The sequence below is a fragment of the Camarhynchus parvulus genome, chromosome 4, assembly GCF_901933205.1.
Source record: "Camarhynchus parvulus chromosome 4, STF_HiC, whole genome shotgun sequence".
Lineage (NCBI taxonomy): Eukaryota > Metazoa > Chordata > Aves > Passeriformes > Thraupidae > Camarhynchus > Camarhynchus parvulus.
The window spans coordinates 28870961-28896665 of record NC_044574.1 but is presented as its reverse complement, the minus strand read 5'-3'; the positions used below and the strand labels follow the sequence as shown (position 1 = coordinate 28896665).

Below are 25705 nucleotides of genomic sequence, written 5' to 3'. Positions count from 1 at the left end.
GCTGACAATGTATAATCTTGTTATGAGTAGTTTGAAAGACTGGATCTTTTCCAACCTAAATGATTCTATGATTCGATGACTATATCATGTTACTGAAGCAAAACTACTCAGTATTAATTTAAATGTGGGGAAACTGTATTATATCTCAATATTACTTTTTTTTCCTTCAGAGTTGTTGAAATGTATGTTACTGTGCATATGACTACACTTGATTGCTGCTATATAAGGAAAAGTCACTCTTTGGTTCCTCTGGAGAGGAATGGATTACACAAAACCACTAGGAACAACTACTGTCTGTGAATATTGTGAATTTGCCTTGATTTAGGACTGAAAAATATGACAATTTGATGGCTGATTTTTGACATTCACAAAACTGGCAACCAGGAAATTGATTGAATGGAGTTGTAAACGGTGTAAGCAGAAGAACATTTAAATACTGGTAGAAGTTTGAAAACAGAAAAATATGATTGATTTTGAGTCTAGCAAGCAAAGTAGCTAGTTGTGTCATTGTTTTGAAAGCTTTTCAAACAAGGTAGGCTAGTCTAATTATCAGAAAAGGTTTGTTTTGTAAGGTGGGGAAAAAACCCATCCGTGGTACAGCAAACTCTACTTAGTCATTCAAGATTACATCTGAGCTTTACTGAGCTAATCTTCAGTCAAAGAGAAGCTCATGTCATGATAAGCAAGAGCAATAACATGTATATGTATAAGAAATCTGATCTTCCACGGATTTATTTTTGTCTTGTAGAAGGGCAGTACATAATGAAATGAAGCATGGTGACTTAATGCTCAGAAATAAGTAATGAGTTCACTCTTCAGAAATGTCTGAGTCTTCAGGGATTGCTACACTCCAATTTCTCTTGAGATTCAAAACCCATGGTGAATAACATATATAAAGAATAATGTTCCTCAGCTCTTAGCATTATACTTTCAGGGGTGAAAACCACAGCTTCTCCACTGTGTCTTTATGTAGGAGAGCTCGAGGGAGGGTATAGAGGTTACATTCATGCTTCTATTAAAACAAAAATATTTATAAGGGATTTCTTGTTTGCTGTTTTTTTTTTTTTTTAATTCTCCAACTGTGAGTATGACAAACTGGAAAGAATGACAGGAAGCTGGTGTTGGAAGGGTGGGGAGGAAAAGATGTTATGAAAAAGCAGAAAGCTTAAGATGGAATATGCCTCATGCATGGGGAGATACTTGTTCCTCATTCAATGTATTCAGGATTTTAGAGAGGGTTTTCTTTGGGTTTTGGTGGGGTTTTTTGTTGTTGGGGTTTGTTGTTGTGTAGTTTTGTTTATTTGTTTTGGTTTTGTTTTGATTCTGTTTTATTTTAAATCTGTTTAGGTATTTTATTTCACATAAGTCTATACAGATAGTAGAGAGAAGGAGGTTCGTGTCTCCTGGTTTTTACATCTTCCTTTCTTCTGTTGCAGAAATCCATTTCCTTTCTATATCTTCACTATTGCACTACTACTTTACTACTGCCTTATTTACAGACTTCCTAGTTTCAGAAAATAAAAGGCATTTGTCAGATGTTCCCACCTGTTAAGGAAAATGTCTGAGACTGAGTGGAGGGGTATGTAGGGAGCCAAGTGGAGCCTCCCTTGCTTCCCTGGAGCTGCCCTGCTGTGGAGGGTCTTCAATCTCAGCAGTTAGTTTCAGATGTTGGGAGTGTGACTCCTGGAGTGGCTCCTGGGTGGTCAGACAGGAAAATTCCCTTAACAAAATGCATTGCTGAGCCTGTTTCTCATCTAGAGTTCTGTCGTGCTTTGCAACTCAATAAATCATGAGTAATTAAATATTCTCCTTTAGTGGCTACTTGAATTCACACTGATTATGTAATTAGATGTAATGACACAAACCATTGTAGAAAAACTGTCAATAATCTAAAGATAAGGAAAAAATCAGAAGTGTTTAAAAAGTAATGTATAGGCATAAAGCTGTGGGATGAGCAGTTCATCATTGCTCCAGTTTGCATTTTCTTGGTATTGTGTACCTCAGTAGAGAAAACCTTAACATTCCCTTAAGAACCTGTATGTCAGATGTTGTAGAAATATTCAGAAAAGCAAAAATACTGTAGAAAAAGATGAAAGATCTTCCAGACCAATTCCTCATTAGGATGAATTGTTTGAAAGTTGTTCTTTTGGTTACTAATTGCAAGTATGAACCCTGAGCATATAAAAGCCTTTTGATCTCTGGCTGCTGGGTCACTCCTCGTCAAATTTTGGGTTATGACCACGCTTGATCACTTAAAAAGAGCTGTAGAAGATCACAGTGCCCCTATATTGTCAGTGTCTTTCATACACTTTTATTATTGCTACAATTTGGGCTTCAACAACAGCTTCTTACTTCATCTTTAATCCACAAGTTAGGTCTTCTACAAGTGAGTGTAAATGAACAATCATGATAGGTCCTGTGCTGGTCTTATTTGCATATATAAAGATTATTTTTAAAATTTGAAATGCAAACCCTCTCTAGTCGATAAGCATTATTCATAACTTACTCTATCAACTCTTGCAGAGTACTTTCTTTGATAATTTTGCATTGAAATTGTAATGTTTTCCAGTGTATGCTGGATGTATAACATTTGTCACTTTGTGAAGTCAATATTACATAAATTTTTGGTGTGTGGTTTAGTGTTTTTAAAATGATCAAATGTTTGGAGGATGATCAATAGAAGATGCTACTCTAGGTGGAAGAATAACCATAAAAGATGTGTTTTCCCCCCTCACCCTCCTGTTCTAAAGGAGAGCCCTTTATTGTTGCTAATGTCTAGAAGAAAGGATATTGAAAAGCTATGCATCTCTTTCAGAGAACTATCCATCCTCTATCACACTCTTTCATTAATTGTTTACTATATAGTGCCATGTAATATTTTCCTGTTTTGTCTCCTTTCAGTGAAGAAGGTGAATTGATTGCCAAATCAGTTCTTGTTGCACTGCTCTGGCTTTTGGATGAAGCCTAAAACCAAATCTTGTGGATGTTTTCCTATTAAGAGATCATGGATTTTGCTGGCAATGACATCTGCATGACAAGATGTAGTGATTTATTTCTTTTATATTGAATGTTAAATTTTACTATAGATTATATCAGAGTTAAATTTATTCAGTCTCACAGTTTAAAATAAATGTTATTTATTAGCTGAATAACAAGAGTTAGGGGTCCAGAGTTTCTTCAAGAGATGCATGAAGTGCTGGGCAGTGAAGATAAAGCAACACTGATTGTGCTGTTAAACCTGTGAAGCTTTCTACTGGGGTATATCAAATCAAACATAACATCAAAACAGGTATATAACAAATTTTTTTACATAAAAATGTTTGCACAGGAAGAAGAGAGACTTATGTTTAGAGAAAGATTTTTGTTTATACTATTTCAGGGTAATTTCTTGGGTTAATGTAGAATTTAGTCAAGAACTTAATGTAATAACATGTGATGCTGAAATATTTTGGTTTGGATTTAGGTGCTATGATGGTAGGAAATACTGTAAACTTACAATGTATTATGACAGATTATTGTTGCGTAATATTTTAGGTATGTAGCTCATCCCAAGATATTTTCTCTTCCTAAATATTGCAAATTGTACTGTCTCTGTTTCAGCTTGTTTTATGAAATGGGAAATAAACATGGACTATAATTTTTATTTTTGTAGGAAAGTGAAGGGGTTTTTTTTGCATGATGCTTCTATAAAGAACCTTAAATTCAATATGAATTAATTTATTAAGATAGTTGCTGTTCGTTTCCCCTCTGTGAAAATACACTTCTAGAGAATAAAGAACCCTGTTTAGTATTGTTTTCTCTCAGCCTTGTACTCATGATTTAATGAGGGAAATAATAGTTGTAACAATATTAGATCTCAAATGTATGCCTTAGATCTGAGGTTTGTGGTCCAGAAATCTGCAAAAAACATGTTTAAACTGACTTTTATTTCTGCTTCTTAAGCCCATTTGAGGAACAGCTCACATAGAATAACAATAGCATATTTCATATTTAAGAAAAATACACTTCAATTTAGTTTATAGTGATGCTTTAGGAGAAGCTCTTGTTATTAAACAAGTCAGTTTGACTTCTTTTCTGACTGCAGTTTTCAATTAAGAATAAAGTGTTCTATTCATGTGTCAAAGGAGAGGGAGTTAGGGGAAGAATTTTTCATTAGCAAATAATAAATTGAGTAGGCACTTACAAGAAAACAGTGTATTGTACCCATGTGCAAGCTTTTTTTCTAGATTGAAAGAAACATATCTGCTATGATTAGAGATGTACTTGAAATGCTACCTGTGACAAAAAATTTCAAGTTCTTTTTAAATAGTTTAAAAGTGTGTCTATGATAACAAAGTAATAAATTAATTTTGACTTGACTTACACTAGTCAATAAAAGATTGTATATTTTGTAAACACAAAGTAGCTGAATGATATTAGCATTATTTTTCAGAAGGGTGTTTTCCTACTTTTGAATGTTTTGGCCTGTTAATAGGTCACAAAATAAAAGTTCATTCTAGTATTAAAGAATTAAGTTGCATTGGCTATGTCATAGTATCTGTATCATAGTGTTTTTCCCTTTTCCATACCTCTCCTGTGCTTTCATAGACAGGTAGAAAGATTGTAATGTGGAAAAGCAAGAGGGGGACCTCTGTTCAGAATTCCTGGATTTGTGTATGTTTCAGTGTAAAGGAACCCTGTGTGTAATCTAAGTGTTTAATGAATGTAGGACTAAGAATTTAATGAATGTAGGAAGACAGTGTAAGAACTCTCACCTCCAAACTGTAGAGTTTGTTGGGTTTTTTGTTTGGTTGGTCTGGTTTTGTTTGCATATTTTGGTTTTCTTCCTGGATCTGGCTTATTGTAGAGGTGAGGGGATTAAAGGTATTCTGACTGGAATTTAGGAACCAAGATAGAGACAGAACATCATGGGAGGAAAGACCTAAAGAAGCAATACTATGAAAGTAGTGTATTGTCTTCTCACTTACAGTCATTTAAGTATTAAAACAGTAAATTTCATTAAAAAGCTGACTATGAAAGCCTTAGTATATCCTTAGTTGAATTGAGAGATGTATTCTCCTACTCCTTCAGAGGGCTGAAAATTTTAGGTGGATTTTTTTTTGCAGAATTTATGCTTTTAAAATTACTTTTTTGTTTAATCAGCACTTCTCCCTGATGAACTATTCACTGTGACCAGTACCAGTTGAGAAAAAGCCCTTTTGCTTTCTCCCCTAAAATGCCAGGCTGTCCAATGATTTGTAGATGTTTAGCACTGTTTGTGATTTTCTCTTGTAAAACCTAACCAGTAAGCTGCGAATACTCCCACACAAGTTCTTAAAACTGAGAACTGAAATGCTTGCTCAGAAATGTGCTGTGTTGAGTGAGTAGTAGTAGGATTCCTCAGAATAAGAATGGAAGAAATAAAACTGCACATAATTTATAAGATAGCCTCTGAAAAATAATGTTAATCTAGCCTACTTAGCAGAAAAGTAATTAAAATTCCATAATATGCTATCTTACCTCTTTTTATAAATTGCCTTTGTAAAATATCTTCTACTTGCTTCTTATGAAGGCATGTTTCTTGGATTTGCATCAGGCAGAGGCACCCTGCCTGTCTATCCAAACACCACAATGTTCTACTCAAACCTCTCTCACAACCTGCAGTGCTCTATTGTTCATTTTATGGCTTTCAGCTCCTGGGAGGAGCAGGTTAGAGACCATCACACAGGGATGTTCTGTGAAAGCAGTGACATTGATTTAGATAATTGCAATTTATTGCTTTTAAGGCTACCATTCTGACTTCTATGCACTTTGCTAGATCAGAAACAACTAGTGACAAAAGCTGTAACTTCTGCTCTGATTGCAGTGCACGAGAGCTGTTCCTGTTGAGTTTCTGTTGAGGAGCGCTGGGATGTTCCCGATGGGCTTTGCTAGGACAGTAGGTAAAATCTGAAAGGATTCACTGCACAGGGCAGAATCTTGTAGTCTTTATTATAGTTCAGTTCAAATGATGCACAGTAATTGAATAGAAGGAATGATAAATCCTTAAGACTAGACATAATTGGCAAAAAATTGTATTTGGAAATGGGACTTCCAGTTTAACAAAACATGGAAATTGTTGTTTGAACATGGCCTACGAGCTTGCTTCAATCCTAAACAATATTCTCCAGATATCGGTGGATTATTTCAGCATTCCGCTGTAAATCACATGTATGAACATGGAGTCAGAAGATTCGAGCAGGGATGAAAATTAACTGAATCTACATCTTCTTCTTTTCAATATATACAGTAATAAAACAGTACAAAATTGCTGAGATTTATCTTCCTCAACCACTTTGTTACAATTTTGTTTGGTTGACTTGAAAATATAATTTAGCAAATATTTTTTTACCAGGAAATCTTCAAAATTAAGTAAAAGCAGTTTTCAGAAAAAAAAGGAAAAAAAAAAAGAAAAATCACAGGGGTTTTTGTGTCCAATTTTCTAAATTGATTTACTCAGAAATTGCAATCGTATCTTCCCATTATATAAGTCCAAATGGAACCTGTTTCACGTGTGTGACTTTAAGAAAGATTGCTGTGCTTCAGTAGATAAAATAGATAAAGGTGGATCTTTTTATGTTATTAAATAGGAAGTGTAAGAATATGGTCTAAACTATTGTATTTGCTTAAGAGTAGAATCTATGTTAAGGATTTTGTATTTGATGTAAAATAAGCTGTCAATAATAGAAAATTGTACCTGCTTTATCATCTGTGGAAATTGGAATCCAGCTATTTCATTATTTCTTTTACAAGATTTTCCTTTAATTTTGAAGCTCTGTGGTCTCCTCTTTCTTCAGGAAATGCGTACTCAATATTTTTCTGCAAGACTTACATAAATAACAGATTTCGTTCAGTGGTTTATAAATGAACTAATTGTCTTTTTTGTTTTTATAGAGTTTTGTGTACTTTTGGTAAAACAAATGATCCTTTAGGAAGAATTTAGTCAACTTGGTAAAGGCTTTAGATCTTTTAAAAAAAGCACACCACTAAGGAGGTCTATAAATTCAATAAGGCAAAATTCTAAAATCTTTATCTTGCCTTGTAATATTTATTTCTCATGCATCTCTGGGCAAAAAGACTGTCTTTTTAGAACCTTAATAATGAAGGCAAGAAGTGATTGTACATATGTTTGATTCTCAAAAAGATTTGCAACTTCTAAATGTATTCTTTGGACAAATGTTTTACCTATATACTCCCTGTCTAGTATTCCTGCAGTGGGAACATGTATTAGTATTCAGATAGCTTATTGGATCATTGGACACATAACTAATTATCATGCATGAACTTTTGTTTTGTGCTTGACAATCTCTGAAATGTCAGTGCAGTGGCAGTCCTTTCTGGCCAGCCTGTCATGGCACTTTGGTTCTTATTTACTATGTTGAATAAAGAGATATTTTAAGCTGTATTTATTTATGCACAGTATGAACTGCAAGGGAATTTTCCCCAGTCTTTACTGGGATTGCCTACCACTTGTTTGCAGTTTGCAACTCCCACTACCTGTGTAGGCCATTTATTTTCCTGTCAAGGTCTTTATTTCCCATATCTCCCCACCTTCTTTTCCCCCTTCCTCCCACATGCTTGACCTCAGCCTTTTGGAGCCAAGATTTGAGTGATTGAGTATATTGTCACATTTAAAAAGCAACCAATTCTTTTGGCTAGAACTTTTAAGAATTAATTGAAATTTAAAAAGGAAAACCTCTGAAAATAATTGGAATTACATAAAATAACCTTTGCTGTTCGGGTAATTGTACCATTAATCTGAAGCTTACATTTGTGAGTGAATATTAGTGGGTTTGTATATAGTTAAAATGTTACCTGTATATAGTCAAAAGCAAAGCTGAGTTGATAGAGAATTAGTAATATAGGATAAAGAGGTTTTAGAGAGATGTCAAGCTGACTATTAAGGAAAATTAATTGTTATGATTAAATGAGACGTTTGAATATATTTAGATAAAGTTTTAATTAAGACAGTCAACCTTAATTCTGATATTTTTTTTAGTACTATCCATTAGCACCAAAATCACAGTTGTGATAATGCAGTATTTCTGCAGATTAGATTAAAACAGTTGCAAAAAGTGTCTTTGTTTCCTTTTCTGCTTCTTACCTATTTGGCAGATATTTTCTGTATGATATTACTTTTCTGTATCTACTGCAGAGATAGTTTGAGGCTTACAGCCTTCTATTGCTCAACATCTTAGTGTTTCTAGAGTTTTGGGGTTTTTTTTAAATATATGACACTATTGTAATCTCCTTTAGAAGAATTATGTTTTTTATGAATGAAACTGTCCATGATAAATAATTCATTTTAAATTATAACTATCTATCATAAATATTTTAGAAGCATAATACTTTAAAGCCTTATTGAAAACTATTTTTTTATAAATTGTTTCTATTCTAATGCATGTTACGGTTAATAATTTTTAAAAAATAGTTTAGAATTTAAAAGAGATTAGAGTCAAAGTAAATTATTTTTGTAAAATCAACAAAGTGATGTTATAGAAAATATTTATATTTTGGTTAATATAAAAGTTGATTTAGAAAGGGAAGTCATATATTGAAGAAATCAGAATTTAAATCTATATCTAAATGCTCAGTTGACCCACCTCTAGATTATTCCTCAAATGAGTTATAAGAAAAGTATATAGGAAAAACTAAAGGATGCTGTCCTCTGTTTGCAAGTTTGTAGAAGGTATTGCAGAGGATTACTGAATTTTTCATCTGTGAGAATTGAAGGCTTTGATCTGAGTCCTTAAATATTTGTGAATAAAGTCTGTGCCAGTTTTTAATTAGTATTAATTCCAACTGTGAGGATTGAAAAGCGTATGGATAATATTAGTCAGCAATTGTAAGAAGATGAGAAGCAATATTAATATAAGTTCTGTCTACTGCCTGCATAGCAATTATTTTGGGGTTCTCACAATAAAAATAATTCCAGGTAGTAGAGAATCAGTGCTAAAAGTTAAGCAAAATAGGTGGTGATGAAATGTCATGTTATGGAAGATATTTTCCTAGGTAAATGGTATTAGTGAATTAAAATAATATAATAAAACCTTTTATTCACCCTGATAACAAAATATAATTTAGTATTTCTGAGTTAGGAAATATCAGAAACAATTCTATCTGTATATCGCCTTATGTTGCATCTTTCTCCCTTGTGCTTAATATGTTATTCTTTATGTATGTAGTATTTATATGGAGACTTGTTCAACTTTTCTTTCAATTCTCACTCTATAGGATATGCAAGTTCAGAGAGTAACTGCTATTTTATTTTTATTACTCTGTACATGACTGATTTCTCATTAATTTTTAAGTATTGTGTTGTGCTCTAAATATAGAATTCCTATGTTGCCTTACGCTTCTTTAATAACAATTATCTTTGTGGTTCCCAAATGTTTCACAACCCTAAATTTATTTTTATGGTATCATGGAAGGTGAAATTCCCATATCCATCCTTATTCTCATAATACATGACAAACTATGAGCGGTGGGATTTTAAGTATAAAGTACCATCTAAAGATAAATATGCCTAAATATGGAACAGTGAATATTTACAAACAGTTATGAGTATGTAATTTCAATATGTTCAAGCACAGCTAGCTTGGCTTTAGTTCCAGGTAGAAGATCTGAGCATTTCTAGACATTAGATCCCTTGGTCTAATTAAAATTCCCTTGTTTTGTTTGTGGAAAGATATCAGTATTAGTGTCTGATATTCCAAAAGTTTTACTTGTACATTCATTTGAGTACTTTTGTTTGTTTCTTCTGCTGAAATGCAGAAGTAAAAGAAAGTATAGAAACAAAAAATTCAATACTTGCTGCAGTGCAGAAAGGGTTTTAAACTGACTCTGTGGTAATTTAAGAACCAATTCTTCCAAGAAATTGAATTTATCTGTTTTCAGTATATGGTTTTATGTGTGTATATTTTACATATTAATTTGCAAAATTCAGTTTTAAAAGTAGGCTAATGAAGAGTCTTGAGCTTTTTCAGTGCTTGATATAGGTGACATGACATACACATATCAGTCAAAGATTACTCATTTGACTTGAAAGAAAATAACCTCTCACTTGGAAAGAAACAGTCACAGAACTCCTTAATATTCCTTGATCTTTGTTTTGAAGTTTTGCTTTGATGTATATTCAGGCCTGTGAGAAATGTTGCCAGCTAATGCTTGTACTAGCTTCTCTCTAATTTGCATTGCAAATTAAATTATAGCCTTAGATTGGGAGGAAGGTCCTCTTATCCAACCCCTTGCTCATAGCAGTTCCAGTTAGAGCTGGCTCTGTAGGTCTAGCCCACATCAAATTTCAAATGTTTTAAGGATTGAAACTTAAAAATAAGTCCTTATTTCTCCACTATTTGACCATTCTTGTGTCATTTTTTTTTCCTTATACCTATTCAGATTTTCCTGTTTTGTGTTTTATATCTGTAGTCCCTTGACTTAGCTCTGTGAACCCCTGAAAGCCCAAGAGCTTGACACTTGCTTGAATTCAGCCAAGGGAAACAGGAAGTTCTAGAATCACAGAATGCTTTAGGATAGAAATGACACCTAAGGTCTTAGGCTCCAGCTGTCCACCATTAATCGTGTCCCTAAGTGCCATATATACATGCTTCAGCTGAACTGCTTCACATACCTTCTGTAGATGAACTCTACCTCCTTTTTAATAACTTGAATGCCTTTATTTTACTGTAAGGTTAGCTTAGAGTAGCTTACACATACATGTTCATGCAATAAGTCAAGTTTCATTGGTTAAAGATATCTCTTGCTCAAAGAAAGAAGATATCAAGCATTAATAGGAGAAGCTAAAACTGATGAAAGTGTCCTTATGGAGAAAACCATATCTGTATAGTAAGATTGGTTCATCATTATCATCATGTGAGTAAGAGATGAAGGATAGCCAGCTTGAAATGGATAAAATTCAGGTCAAAAATAATTGGCAGTTCAGAGGGATAGAATGAGCACCTCCCCTATGAGGAAAGATTAATAGAGTTGAAGTTCTTCATACTGGAGAAGAGAACTCTGCAGAAAGATGTAATTTCAACTTTTCAGTACTAAAGTGTTCTTGTAGAAAGATGGAGACCCTGTAATGGTAAGAGCAGGGATAATGGTCTTGAACTACAAGAGGGTTGATTTAGATTGAACTTAAGAAGACATTTTTTACAGGAATGGTGTTGAGGCACTGGAACAGATTGTCCAGAGAAATTGTGGGTGACCTATCCCTGAAAGTGTTCAAAGTTCCAAGTGAATGGGACTTCAATCAACCTGGTCCAGTGAAGAACACCCCAGTCTGTGGCAGGACCTGGTGGACTAGGTGATCATTAAAGGTCGCTTCCAGCCCAAACCATTCTATGATTTTTTTGCGGGGTGTTGTTGTTGTACTTTGCAGTATTCTTTCTATTGAAGACACCTGGTAATGATAAAACCCTCTTGTTTAGATTGAAAGCTGGAATCCCTCTTTTTGGCACAGGGTATAAAACACCACTTGAGTATTATTCTGTTCAGAAGAGAACCTTAAGATCTGCATTTATTTGCTATCATCAAAAGGAAGATATGGCAGTAAAAAGAGTACAATTCTTATGACATTTAGGTTGTTTCTGAGTTAGTGAAAAAAATGGAAATCATCTGGAAGGACATGGACTGTCTTTGTTACTTTTATAGAATACAAATACGTACATTTTTTATGTTCATAATTGAAATCTTAAGCTTAATATTGACATAGCAGTCAGTCACTGGAATAGATCAATGAGAAGACAGTTTTCATTCACAGCACAGCTGCTGTGGGATTTTGTTTCTGTTTTAAAGTGGTGTGTGAATGGAGAGAGGTGCTATTTTCTGCTTTGTTTTGACTGGAATATTAGCTAGTCCTTGGATTTATTTTTCCTTTTTTAGGCATGCCCTGTACATGTTCTGTAAAGTGACTGTTTATGAGGTGAAAAAGTTACCTATATTAGTCATAAAATACCTCCCATGTGGTAAGAAGATGATGAAAGCTAAAGTACAGCCTTGACTGCATTGCTCATCACTTCGTCTTTCTGCTTAATAAAAACCAAATGGAATAGAAGAGCAAAGATACTGTAGTAAATTAGAAGTAGAGCACTGGTGGAATTCTTTACCAAATATGCCAAACCTTTAGCTTTTTTATAATTTCCTGTGATTGATACTAGATCCTTTTGTGCATTACTTGCCAGGTGGAATGAAGTCTGGTGTACAAAAAGGGGTGGTTGGACATTAACGCAGCTTCAGAGAAATTTGATTTTCTGTAAAGTTTTAGCAGCGCTGGGGATAAATACAAAGGGTTATAAGCAGTGTAATGATCTTTGAATCTGCAGCTTCATCCTATCCTGTATCCCAGGAGGCTAATGTAATTTCACAGGAAAAGGTACCAAGATACATCACTTATCTTTCTCCTCCATGCATATACTATCAACTGTGATGTAATGCATTAACATTATAATAAAAAGAATTTGTCAATCAGGAAATAGATAGAAGCATGCATTTGGAGGCAGAAAGGAAGAAAGAGAAGGAGAAATACAGTCATGTTGATGCAGAGATTTTTGCAAATTCTGACATGCATTTAATTTATTAAAATCTCTCCTTTGAAGTATAAATAAAAAGCACATATTCTGTCATTGATGCTATCATACTGATTTTGCTAGCCTTTTATTTATGCAGTACTAATGTGAAGACTTTTATGTAAAGTAATTGTGGAATTCGGAGTTAATCAAGGTATTTCAATACAGAATGTAAAAGGAAAAAGTCTCAATGGTTTTAAAAGCTGTGAATAGATTACAGCACTGGTATGAATTAATTGAAATGTAAATTTTTCACTATGACAGAAATAAGTTCAAAGTCTCAACAGTTCTTCTCATCCTTTTTATTCTACCACCTTTACTGGCCATGTTTAGGTTTTTTAAAGGAAATCTGTAGAGGTTCTAACTAGCTAAATATAATTAACAAATTTTTTCTCATTATTTTGTATTTTCAGGTAACATGCATTTGGAACAGGAATGAATACAGGTCAGGCAAAAAAATCTTTAATATCCCATCCTAGGCAGTTTTTATGTAATTGAAAGTCTAATATCAATATGCCTATTTTCTCAATATAATACCTAAATAATACCTATTTTCTCAACAGTGTATCTGATCCAGAGTCTGTTTATTTGGTTTCACAGTTACTGACTGTCGTTCATATTCAGTGTTTCTTTGACTCTCTAGGTACTTTGATTTGTTTTTGTTGTTGTTGTTGTTTTTTGTTTGTTTGTTTTTTGTTTTGTTTTGTTTTGCTTTAGTGGCCAACAAAAGCAAGCCCCTTACTTTTTGGGCCTAATGATAGAAGTCACAGCTCAAGATCTTCCTATTCTTTTTTCTTTCCTTGTGATTGTTTATAGATTTCTGTTTTTAATTGTGTTCTGTATTATGTGAAATTCCAGTGATCGCTGGCTGCATGAAACCTAGAAAGTACTGCTTGTTCTGAAATTGCAAACATCATAAAATTCTTAAAGGGTTTTTTTGGCATAAATTTTTTCTTAAATTGATGATTTCTTAGGGAGCTATCAGAAAGAGGGAAATTCTAGGATATTTCCTGGAATTTGGGCTGTGTGAGTTCTGTCCACCCATATCAAAATTTGTTCTCTCTACAGAACTAATTTTGAGAAAGCGCCAAGAATCTGTATCTTCTCAGTGACCATTAGAAATATTCAGTAAAATAAGTCTTTAAAATTGAGAAACAATTTTCTGGGAAAAAGGTAATTGGATGATTTCCATTCTGCTTCTCAGACAGATTTTTAGTTCCATTTTGATATGAAGGCACAAAAAGAATATAGATAAACGAGTTTGATTTATAAATTTAAAAAGGAATGATTAAATTTGATTTTGCATAATGGAGCAGGAGTGTTTGTGTCACATGTTGATACTAGCGACTTTATGTCCCCTGTATATTCCAGTTATTTTCCTTCTGGTAAAATGAAAGTTCTGCCATAAGCATTTTTCTTTCATTTGTGGAATTACAGGTACTGAAGTATAATTTAACTGTGATGAATTATTGTTATTATTGTTATCCCAGAGACTCTTTGGAAGCTAAAGAAACACTAGTGTTCTATGTCAGTATTTAAAATAAACAAGAAACTTTAAGTCTACTTTAATGTATGTAAAATACAGTCAGTATTATAGATTGTGACATTTCAAGTCAGATGTTGTTTTCAGAATAAGAAATGTTTATAATGCATTATTTGTAGGATATGAGGTCAATGAGAAACTGCAGTGGTTTCTGTTGTGTTTGGGTCAGGCTCCCTAGATCTTGGAAATCACTAGGAACTACTCCAGATATATTTCTAAGTAGTTGAAAGCAATATCTGTACCTAGATCTCCATAAACTTTGCATAAATATAAAGCTTTAACTTTGAAGTTTTCCAGTTAGAATGATTAATGAATTGCAAAAATGCCTTCAGGGAAAAGATGTCCTACATTAGTGGAGAGAGAGCCAGACAAGATGTCTGTTTAGCTTAAAGCACTACGTGTCTCAAAAGGCAAGACTGTTACTTTTCAACTAATATTCTACATGTCAAAACCATTGCAGTCTAGTAACTAACTGTAGCCGAGTGAGGCTGTCAAATGATTTTTTAAATTATATTTTAAGTAAAATTACATCTAATTTTGTGCACATAAATCTTTGAAGCTGCAACTTTTTGAAGCAATAATGGATTATTATTTCTGAATATTAATTGTAAGGATCTTTTTTATCAGTCCGTGAATATAATGTTTTTAAGTTTCTCTGATTCATTTTCATACAGGTACAGTTCTGTAAATAATGGGAAACATGTAATAAAATAATCCTCTACAGTAATTGGTTTCTGTTTAGCATAGAACTTTTTTGTTGTATTTCTAGAATGTTTCTGTCTGTATTTGCTTATTCTTGTAATTACACAAATAACTTTGTGTTTTATTTAGAAATTATTTGGATTAACGTATTTGTTTAGCACTAATTACAGAATTACTGAGGCCAATTGCATTGCTCTGAGGCCCAGTGGATTGCTTGGAAAAGTGCCAATATGAATAAACACCTTTTAAGTGAAATTTGTGGAAGTTAATGAGACGAACTGCCCTATTTTAATACTCTGGTCTGAGTTCCTTAATGTCTTTCACAAGCCTCAGTTTCAAGACAATGAATTTTAGAAATGTTACAGTTATTTTAATTAATAAAACATAGTGTTGTTCCTGAGGGAATAGGTTTTGTCTTAGACATGCTTTTGAAATGCCAACTAGTTATATGTAGCTTTAACAGTTTGGAAAGCAAAGCATTCTGTTAGCTGTGGAAGCTGTCTAAATGTTTAGTTCATGAACTGGTAGATTTTAACTTATTTTTTATTTTAAAATACAGCTTTCACTTTAAATTCATATTCCTAATAAATATATCTGCAAATAATCCCAGTTTTAAAATAAAGATACTCATTACACAGGCCATATATTCGGTCTTCTGTTTTAAGAAAAGCTTACCCCTAGCAAATATTTTCATATTTGGTGGTTTAGAAAGCATTTTAACATTTTTTTTCTGCTAACATCAAAGAACATTTTTGTACTATTTGTTAGATGGATTATACCTTTAATTTGTGCAAAATAATAAGTTCAAAACATTTAAGAACACCTTTGTAGATATTATTATTCAAAGTGCAGTTGTGCAAGACTGTAGTACCTAATTTTGTGGGTACACTACAAAGATAAACTATTTTTAGTCTACAAATGACTGAGTGAATTAGAATTATTTCAGCAAATACAATTTCAAACCTGACCATTTAATGACCTTAATTATTGTTATAATTCAGAGACACAATGGTCATTATTTTCATGCAAACAAGAATTATCTAGACAGTATTTCCTTTACAGGATTGTTTAGTATATTATTATAATTATAGAATCATTAATATTTGAAAAGACCTGTAAGATCATGAAGTACAACTGTCAGCTTAGCACCACCACCATGTTTGTCACTAAACCTCATCCTCAAGTGCTATATCCACGTTATTTAACACTGGCAGGGATGGTGACTCTACCACTTTCCAGGGCAGTCTGGAAGAATGTGAGTCCCTCTACTTTCATACTGCCACTTGTTGCCTAGGACAAGAGACTGACACCCTCTCACTCCAGCCTCCTTTTAGGTAGCTGAAGAGAAAGTCCCTCCTGATTCTCCCTTTCTCCAGACTAAGCAACCCCAGCTGATAAACAAAGCTCAGCTACTCCTCATAGTGTAAGGTGGAAGATTTGGTGTCAATCTTACTGGTTTTTTTCACTGGACAGTGATGGTTTTCATTGTGCAGGGATGATGTACAAGCACTGTTTTTAAGTTAGATTTTTCAATTTTTCATTTTAGCTACCTGGGACATTTTAAAGGTTGTGGGTTTATTAATGGTCATGTAAACTTATGGATAGCTGGGAAAACTTCATTATCACTGTACAGAGCCTTTTATTGGTGTTTTGCAAATAATAAAGGTGAGTTTAATTATATTTCAGGGCTGGAAACTAAACTAGTCTTTCTGACATGGTTAGACTGATTTGGGGTACAAAATGTTCAGCAAGACTTTCTGTGAGAACTGCCATAATATTCAGAGAGGGAGTTGTTGGTGCCTTTTTTCATTCTTGTAGTTGAAACCAAATATGCATCTGCAAAATTACCAAAAGAAATTATTTTCTTCTTGTAACTTCAGCGCTTAAGAATTACCATGTTTCCTTTAACTACCAGCTGTAATGTCACATCTCTGTGTATGAAAGCAATGACTTAACTGCTGCTTTGGAATGTTTCCCTTTGGGACTATGAAATCCTTAGAGCTTTCTACAGACTGTTAAACTATACTGTTACTCTGAAGATGTGTTGCATCATTACACATAATAAAAAATGTGTATCTAGTCCATGCTCTCTAGAGTAGCTGCCTCTCTGGTTTGACATATTGTAGTCTTTTCTGTCACTGATGAATGGCAGTTATGCAGGAACTCTTTTTCATAGCCATTGTAAAATAAAATGTCTGCCTTTAAATTTATAGAGGCAAAAAAATATCAAGGAAAAGGGGAGTAATGTAAGGTCAAAAATGTGAAGATTTTTTCTTCTGTAAATTTTCTTCTTCTAAAGGAAGGATGCTAGCAAATGCTGTTAGGATAAGCTTTCCTTTAGACTCAGTCTCTTTCCTTTTGAGAGAGACTTTGAAACTACATTGATTAGGTGATCCATTGGTAATTGATTAACAGAGGCTGAGTACCCTTAGATTCTCTTTGGGTTTAATTGTCCATTTTTTTGCTTAATTTTTTGAGGGTTTTTTTTTGTGGTGGTCAAAGGATGATTGTGGAATTAATGGCTATCAGGTTGGTTAAAATATCAGCTGGTTTTAGTAATCTCTGAACATAAATATTGGGTGACCAAATTGCTGGGGTTTGCATGCTACAGTTCTTTTTTTCTCAATTTGCTCAAGGGCTTTATTTGCTCTTTTTGACTTCCACAGGCAAACTTAAAGTCTGTTCTATTGCTTTGAAAGGACTGTGTAACAATTTAGAAATCTAATTTTCTGATTAAATCATTGAGGAACCAAAATATAAACTTCAACTGAAGAAATCTCAGTGCTTCTGGAGGTTTGGGAAGATGCTGTTTATTTCTCCTTTTCCACTGTATGCTTTTTTCATGTTTGTTTGACTGCTATATTTACATCAAAATCACTATTCATCTTAGGATAATTTATTAGGCTTTATTTTTAGTAGTGAGTGGTATCCCGAGAGGGTTGATAATTATGGATTAGACTTTGTGTACTCTTTAAAAATACTGCATTAGAAAAGGACCAGTGGGGATTTTGAACAAGCTGTCACTTAGGCAGATGGAACTACTAAGTAAGAAAACAAAACAAGGGAAGAAAAAAGATAATCATGTTTCTGAACTCTTGGAGTTTTGTGGGTTTTGTTTTGGTTGTGAGCACTTCTTGATTGTTTTTTCCTCCTGCTACTTTTCTTAATCATATGTTAACTGCTGAGCCAATTCTGAAATAATCAAGAGGGACTCTGATAAGGAAACAGTGGTGATTCTATGGAAAACTTACACAGCTGTGGTGTAGATTTTTTTCACTGCATGTTAAAAACCAAGAATAAAATTTCTTGCATTTGCTGACTTTGAACTCCTATCCTTTAATTAATATCTTTCTTTTTCTTGGACCTACAAAAAGATAATTCTTCTTTATCAATGTTATAGTCTCTGTCAATCTTTTTAAATGTAGTCTGCTTGGGCTTTTCCTCTAGTCCATGAAAAGCAAGTCCTTTATACTGTTAAAGGTAAACATCTTTTTGGAATCACCTGTAATTTGTGATCCACCAGTGGATGGTAAACATGGGGATAAGCAGCCACTGCACCCCACTGCAACAAACCCTCTTCAAACCTCTTCAATTTTCCAGAAATATTTAGGTGTTATATTTTACGCCTAAAAAATTATGTACTATTTCTGGAAAATTAAAATGGTCCTTTTTTGGGCTAAAATATCATATATATGAGGAACATGATGGGTAGATAAAATCTGTTGACAACCTCTGACTGCAGAAAATAATGAAGTGAAATTTCTGCCAAGCAAAATAGTTTTCGAGATACTCAGCACAGGTGTGCTGATCCTCCTCAATGTGTTCAGTGGTCTGAAATCTTCTGTCACAAAGTTGAGGAACTTGCCTGTTTGTAATGTAACAAAGCAGTGACATGTTGAATATATTTAAATAGCCTTTACAGTGCAGGAGGCTCTCTCATAGGGGAGAGACTTCTGATGAGGATGCTAACAGGAAGAAAAGTTTAGTAATGTGTAAAAGAGTACCAGAAAGGAATTAGTCTTTCCAAGGAGGAAAAAAGTTAATTTAGGCTTATTACAATTTAGCAAGTGTTGACTGTGCTAATCACTCAGTGGACCTTTTCAGCTGAGGTATAACACAAATGGTCCTGAGTAGCAGTAGGGATAAGGATTAGTGGTAAGAAAGTGGTTGAATTGAGAAATGAGTGATACCTCATCAGAAAAGAGATGTAATAACAGTGAAATTTCTCACAAACTGAAATCTGTTTTTAAATTCTCTCTGGGTGAATGATTAATAAGCCATCAATAATGGCTGTTGGACTTTATGGACTGTTGTCCGTAAAGAGATGAATTCCAGGAAGAGACTATAGACTCTCAGGCAGCACTACATGTCCTGGTTTTGGAACATCTGAGAGGCAAAAGAATTATGGATTGTAAGGCCTTGAGGGTAAGGAGAGTAAGAACTGTGAAACTAGAAAATGAACAGGAAGAGAAAAAAGGATAAAATTTTTATCATTGTCTCCCCTTTATTCTACTGTGCAAGAAGACTTTATGTGCTCCGGTTTTGTTACTACTGCAATAAATAATAGCTGCAGTCGTTAAGAGATCTGTTGCTTTTCTAGGAGCTCTAGGATCTTTTAAGTGACTCTTGGTGGCTTGTGCTTTTGGTATCAGATGGAGTTTTTATTCCAGACTTGAACTTCATTTCCGTGCCTTGTTCTTCTGTCTTTTTGGAGGTGTTCACTTTGTCAAAAATGCTGGTTGTCTTCTGATTGTTTTCTTACCACAAGCAAGGCTTTTAGTTTATTTCCATATTTCTTGTGTATAACATTATACTGAATCACTTAGAATTACTGCAAAAAGATATATTGACTTAATTTTCCAGTCTCTCTATGAATTCAACTTAAATGATAATTTCTTGAGCCTATAATCCTCTTTTTTTCTCCAACAATTAATCCTTTTGTCTCAATATTTTTTCTTTGTTTTGATCTTTTTGTTACACATTTTAATAATATATAAAAACAATGGATGGTAACAGAAAGTAAATATTGAAGTTGCTTTTAGATCTTTATGTTAATTCGAGAGCTCGCATGTGAAGTATGTTTTGAATGTACTCTGATAGTGTAGTAGTCACAGAATAGAATAATTTCTGAACTTAAGTGCGGCACTCTTAGAGATTTCATTAGATCTAATTATATCTAATTTATTTAAATTCCCATGAAAATAAATTAATAGGCTAAAATGCATTCTATTGTACTTACTTAATTACTTTTTAGTAAAAATAAGCAACTGAGAGCCTGCAAAGAATACCAAACAGAGACATAAGTGACTGAGACTTTCTAAAATCATTAGTTGAAATCTTAACTTGACTTTTCCACTTATGAGTTTGTTGTTTTAGTGTGTTTTAGAGCTGTATGTGTGCTATTTCCCCTCAGAAAATGAGCTGATATACTAGTCCAAGTTGTCTGTGTTTAGCAAAGCCATGCTGGTGGTATTTCTGGGAAGAGACTCTACGAAGTTTTAGCCATTGTCAACTTAGCAAAGTCAGTGAAGCTGCTGAACTTGGAACATGTGAAAGTTATACTTACTACTGCTGCAACAGCCATACCCATCAATATGACTTTTCTGGTACAAATTGAGAGAACATTTTTCCCCACAACATTATTTTGCTGGAGAAAGATTAGTGGGCCTATTGGGGTAACAGTTTTTGGTCCTAGGGAAGATTTATGTCATATTTGTCTAATACCTTCTGCTCACTACACTCCCCTACAACCCCCGCCAAAAAAAAAAGAAAGGAGTTGTAGTGATTTTTCATGCTGTGAAAGATATCTTTCTTGAGAGTTTTGAATGTACTACTTAAAAGGCCTTACAACCTTTCCACACTTAAAAGGAGAACTATTTTCATGTGGTCTTCAGTTGCAACTGTGTTGAAGAAAACTGCATTTAAATTGTGTGGGGCTTATTTGCTTTAATTTTTTTAAGGAATGGCTAGAATTGTTGTTCTTACTAATTCTGTATACTTGCCACGTGAGGGAGTCTAAGAAATGCTTTGCAAGAAAAATAGAATAAAAAAGCATCTGTAGTCCACAGCTCTTCCTTGAAAAGTCTCTTCACAACTAAATTCAAAACCAGTGCAAATCTGTTCAGAATTTGAGGTGAAGCCAGACTTTCTCAGCTGCACTTAGCCAAAAGCAAGAGGATCTACCTACAAAATATTAATTCTATGAGGACCATCTTGGTGTTTCCTTTTGTTCCAGTGACCTGCAATTCTAACAACAAATGTTTTTTTGTGAAGTCTCTGGCCAGTATTCCTAAGAGCACACCTCTGTTTCTACTTTCTTTTTACAAAAATGAAGATTAAAAACTCCTCAAAAATATTCCAAAGAAAGATGAAAATATGGCCAAGATTTTTAAGAAGCAAAAAAGAAAAAGGATGGAGGATGCCCCATGTTTCACATTCAGGAGGATGCTTTATTTACTTAGGGTATGGAAAGTTAGCACCCAGTATTTAAAGGAAATTGTTTGAGGACATGGGAAATTCAAACTGGCAAATTTGGAGTTAAACTGCCTGATAATGCAGCTAAAATTACAGTAGGGCTTCTTTTCAGCAAAGATTGAATCGATGCTGAGAACTAGGACTGTAATTCATGCTGTGCATTCAAATTTAAGACCTGTTTTATTAAGTATAGTACAGTTGTGCAGGTGAGAAAAGGAAGACAGGAATTGCATCTAAATAACTATAGTCAGATTCTATAGAATTCTGCCAGTCTTTCTCTGAACAGGCAATAGCATTTTCAGCTAATGAAATAGGAAAGTGTGCTAGTTAATTAAGTTCACTTTACACTCCTTTTAAAAGAAATATGAAAATTGTCCTTTATCAGGATAGCAATAGAACAAAATGACTTTTTTTATTTTTGCATGTCAAATATAGCAGGAGCCAGGTACTTTAAAAATGGCTGCAATATTCAGCAGTAGATTATCAGACTGACTTCTCTTCCTACAGTTTTTTGCTTCATACTATCTGAAGGTAAGAAAGCAGACAGTGAGTTATCTAGTTTTAGTACTCTTTCATTGCAGAAAAGTAGATATTTCCTTGGCACGTTTGATAGTAGTTTTCCCCAAAACAAAAAGGTTAAAACTATACACTTGAATTTTGTGGGCTTTATAATAAATGCTGAGTTCCTTTTAGTTTTACTCTTCTCATTTTTTTGGTAATCGTGTGTTGCCATGCATTCATGTGTATAATTTAGTGAGGGTTTTGTGCTGTTAGAAATGAGTAGCCACAAAGCCAAGAGGTGTCTTGTCATCTTTAAAAAATGTCCTTTAAGCTTTTCAGGTCAAAGGGTGTGCTCTTCACTGTAGCTTTAAAGATTACACACCATAAACAAAAGAAATAGATAACATGCTTTCAGGATTTCTGCAATTCCCTTTCCTTCTCTTTGTTCAGCTGATAATGGTGTCTGTGTTTCCTGCTGCTACAGCTGTTGAGTTTGTCTGTATTATTGTCCATGTGTGTGATTTTTGAATTCCTAATGAGAAGAAAGGCCAGCTGTGGTTTGATCACAGGAAAATTTCTTGGAAGGTTTGCATCCTACTTTAGAATTGAAGGAACCGCACCCATCTTGAGTGAATACTTCAGCCATAGATCTCCTAGAATAAAGACTTCAGTCTTGTTTTGATTTTGCATATCACAGGACAAGGTTCTTAACCCTTGAGGAGTGATTTAAAAAACAGTTCTAGGACAGAGCAAGGGGTCTTCCAGCAGGCTATCAAGGTACCATGTTTGAGGTAGGTGGGGCAACACTTAAATATTTTTTATCAGTTAAAATATATTTCTTATCAGGAGCAAAGCATATTTTGTCTTTAAAAGCTAAATAAAAGCATTTCAGTATCAGGCATTTGCCCATAAAATACAAGTGTTTGGAGACGTACCAGCATAAGTTGTAGCCATCCTATGTGTTCTTTAAATAGTCCTGCTAATAAATAAAGGCTTTTGTGTCCATTGCACTGTGCTCTGATGCATACTGTTAGAATGACAGGGAGGACTGATATCTGGTACCTTGTAACACACTGAACGTGTCCTCTGATGGCACCATTTCTGAGCACATTCCATAGTAATATCTCTGTGCCTAAGAGAGCAGGTGAGTTTATTGACCCACTATGGCTGTTCTGTAGGGCTATACCAGGCAAAGAGAGGCAGATAGCATGAAGAAATTTCAGGTGTCATTCTGGGGAGAAAAGAAAGGGTAGTAAAAGATAAACTCTTAGATGTAATAAATGCCCTGTATGAGTAAAAGTCCTAAGAGCATCTCCTTTTTGGGTGGTGTAGGATTGGTGTTGGTTGGTTGGTTTTGTTTGTTTTTTTTTCTTTGTCAGATGTTAGCACTTCCACTAGTTCAGGTGTCATGTTTTATCGCTTGTAATGCTCTTTTCTCTGTGGTCTGTTTTCACTGATATGAGATCTAAGAGGAAAGCAATTGACGCTTTTGTACTATTCCAAGTTTTTGTATCTTTGACTGGGTCTAGATGTTCTTTTGGGGTGACAGACATACTCTCTTCATATTTTCTGCTTCTACTGTCATTTCTCTTTGTGTTGTTTTCAGTTGCAGAGAAGCAGAGCATCATTTTCATGAAGTAATAGCACTTTCCTACATCTCAGATTGATTTTTGTCTGTGTTGGCATGTGTCTGAAAGTTCCCAGCATCATCAATGCCAGTTTGTAACATCAGAGGGATTTTCTTTCTCACTTTTTTGTTGAAGAAAATATCAATAGGTGAAACCATGTTCTTTGTTGATGCTATTCCATAATGTGAACTGCTAAATACAACTCTGATCATTGCTCTGTCAAGTTACATTTTTTGTTCAAAACAATTCTTTAGTGTGAGCTCAACTATGGCTAAGTGACTAGTTAAAACACCTGACTAACATGAATGCCTGTATCCAATAATGAGTGAGTCTAGCTAATTTGTGTTACGACTTCTTAGGGATGTATTAGTGATTACCATGGAGCAGCTAACCCTTGAAGGACCTTCTTTCCCACATGGTCAGCATTTTCACACAGTTGCGATTTCATCCTTTATGGAAAATGTGTTGATCTTGGTATACGACTGGTCTCTAACATGAGTTAGAGAAAAGATTCTGAAAGATTATGAACCAAGCATTACTCTGTTTTAGACACAATTAACCTGAACTGTAGTGTGACTGAGTTCACTTGAAGAACAAACTTTTTCTATCTATTAAACTAAAGCTACAGTGACCAGAAAGATAGTTTGCAGAATTTAATTCTATGCCTTAATGGAATTTAGGTAGTCCTCACCATTCTACAGCACGTGAGTGGAGTTCAAAGAGAGCTGGAGATGGGGACTTACAGTGATAAAGGCATAAAAATGGGATATTTTCTGCCAGATTGCCTCTCCAGGACCCACTGCATTTTGGGGCTGATAGGATACAAGGAAAGGATGATTTTAGGTTCTAGTCACCTAGGATTGTTTATGCCATTTTGTTCAAATATTTTCAGATCATATAAGTCAGCAGCATAGATTTCCATCTGTGATGTAGACAAAGAAAAGATAGCTATGATGATGGTGCTTGTTTTGAGGGTTATTTTTCAGTTTGGTTTCATTATGTTTTTAATTTGACCAGTTAGCAAATTTCCAGTAACCTTTCATCTGTGTGGCCATTCTGACTTCTTTAGTGCTTCATTGTTTAAAATGCAAGAGTTGGGGTTCTTCAGCCTGGAGAAGGTTCCAGGGAGACCTTACAGCAGCAATCCAGTACTTACAGGTGACAAGGCTTTGTAGTCTTGAAGAACTTTTTGTGAGGGTATGTTGTAATAGGACAATGAGGAATGGCTTTCAACTGAGAGAAGGTTTTTCTTAGATTAGATAGTAAGGATATGTTCTTTACTGCGAGGGTGGTGAGTCACTGGAACGGGCTGCCCAGAGAAGACTGGGGATGCCACATCCTGGAAGTGGTCAAGACCAGGTTGGATAGGGCATCCTGGTCTGTGGGCATCCTGCTCAATGGAAGGAGGCCCTGTCTGTTGACAAGGATTGGAACTAGATGATTTTTAAGATCCCTTCTTAAACAAATCATTGAATGATTCTGTGACTTCAGTAGCAAATTCATTATTTAAGAGCTATATTGTAAAGTAGATTGTGACATTTGTTTCCTCATAGTCAGTTTCAAATATTCTCTTGAGATTTTTATTTCATGAAATAAGTGGGATTTTGACATAATATAAGAGAATCTTAAATTTCTGATTAGTATCAGAGGAAATTCAGACTTGACATTAGGTGAGCAGAATAGGCCTGTACTCTAAGAGCTGCTCAGTAATAATGGCAACATCTCTGTGTTATGAACAGCACAAATCTGAGATGCAGCCCTCACATCAGTGAGTATGAAGAAAATTAACTCTACCTGAGACATAAGGAGCATCATCTCCACTGATCTGCTGCAGTTTGCTGGCAGTGCAGGTGGAAGGGCTGCTGCTTTTTTAGCCCACATTATTATCTATAAGGGTGAATTCTGTTAGTAGGATACAGGCATGGCATAAAATGACTGGGGTGGCAGATAAGGTAGTAAAAATTCTTATTTCCTTTAGAGGAGTATATGCAACTAAAAATAGGATGTATGTAAAAAAATGAAGGTAATTGTCTTGCTACCTTGATCTATGTAAAGTGCCAATCTCTGAAATATGGGTGTGAAGTGTTCATATATAACTGTTCACAACATTTATCAGATATCATAATGGTTATAAGAGACATTGGAAGATTTTATGTATAAGTCTTTGGTTTAGGTTCATTTGTTTGGGGTTTTGTTAAAGTTTTTTATTATGCTTTGGAGAGACTTCTGTCCATGAAACAGATTTCCTGCACCTGCAAAAAGAGAACGAA

General features: G+C 34.4%; 1 protein-coding gene across 3 annotated transcripts in view; it reads left to right on the top strand.

Annotated features, from left to right (window-relative positions):
* The window catches only part of SGCZ (sarcoglycan zeta), a 390471-nt gene that overhangs the window by 150389 nt on the left and 214377 nt on the right, over positions 1-25705 (top strand). Inside the window, exons 1-2 of one of the 3 annotated variants that reach the window (XM_030947341.1) lie at positions 5873-5921; positions 13001-13032. The exons of the other annotated variants lie outside the window; for them this stretch is intronic. The gene's annotated coding sequence lies outside the window, so the exon portion shown is untranslated. Of the gene's footprint in view, positions 1-5872; positions 5922-13000; positions 13033-25705 lie in introns of those variants that run through there. 3 annotated transcript variants of the gene reach the window in all.